The sequence below is a fragment of the Nicotiana tomentosiformis genome, chromosome 3, assembly GCF_000390325.3.
Source record: "Nicotiana tomentosiformis chromosome 3, ASM39032v3, whole genome shotgun sequence".
NCBI lineage: Eukaryota > Viridiplantae > Streptophyta > Magnoliopsida > Solanales > Solanaceae > Nicotiana > Nicotiana tomentosiformis.
This window is the reverse complement of record NC_090814.1, coordinates 75,262,069-75,263,410: the sequence shown is the minus strand read 5'-3', so window position 1 is coordinate 75,263,410 and position 1,342 is coordinate 75,262,069.

Below are 1,342 nucleotides of genomic sequence, written 5' to 3'. Positions count from 1 at the left end.
GCAAGGAAGATTGAGAGTGTTTTAGGCAAGGAAAGGGAGTCTAAGGAGGCCAAAAGGTCTCGAAGATCTGGAGGGTTCAGTGTATTTTACTCTTCAGCTAGAACCCATTATAGCGGAGGCTCGAGTAGTCGGTCAGCTCAGTCCACACATCAGATTACTCGGAGTGCTCCAGTTTACAGTACACCACCGACACGAGATTCTTACAGTGGTTATTCCAGTTATCCGGCATAGACTCAATACGAGCAGCCGCGGCCTCAAAGGGGTTGTTATGAGTGTGATGATACTAGGCATATCATGAGAGATTGTCCAGAATTGGGAGGGGTGGATTTCATCAGAACACTCCAGTTACAAGCTTTATTCCAGTTGATACTCCACGTGCACAGTCAGCTAGAGGTGGAGGACAAGCGGGTAGCGGGCGCCTAAGAGGTGGAGGCCCGACCCATTGGTATAATCGCTATGTTTTGGCTGAGGCCAATACACGAGATGGTGTTGTTACAGGTACGATCCTGATTTTATTATAAAAGGATATTTTCCTTAATTTGATTCGGTTCTGAATATTGAGGTGAGTCCTCCCATTATGCTCCACTTATGGGTGAGCTTCGTAAATTTGTGAACCACTTATATGTTTATCCCTGTTGGGAGATTTGAAGGTGTGAGCCCGTGTCTGTCATTTATTTTTGGTACACCTTTGAGGGCTATAAGCCTAAAAGTAATTTTTATTATTCATTACAGTGGGTTTAATGTATTTCGGAATAATTGATTCTAATTTTTATGAATTATATGCCCTACATGTATGAGGGTTCATTATGTGTTGTGAAAACTGTTTATGAAATATATTGAAAAGAATAAAGAAAGGAAAAAAAATTGAAATTTCAGTTGGCACAATGTGCAAAATACTTGTGATTCGGAGTTGAGGACGAGATCCTCGTATTTTTATATGGTGTGAAATATTTAAACCGGGTTGCAAGCCACAATGGAAGTTATATAAGGACGAGGTCCTTGAGGTGAAATGTTTATGAGTTTAAAATTCTCCCTTGTGAAATTTAATTTGTGCAATAATATTAATAGGGAGTCATGTCTCTTAGAGTTATTTGATAATGCTTGTATATTTTCTATTCATATTCAGCCATTTTCGTGCTGTAAATATTGAGTTTTAGCCTATGAGGTGAGTGCCCAGGTGGCGTTAAATGTGACTCATTAATCCGAGTAAGCAATCATGAGGTCTTCATGCCTTACATTCTGTTGTAAGTGTTGTGAAAAATTCAAAATGAGGTGGTGGTTAGTATGAGACTAATTGATAATTCTGGAATTAATTATGAATAACTTTTAAGACCAGAGATGT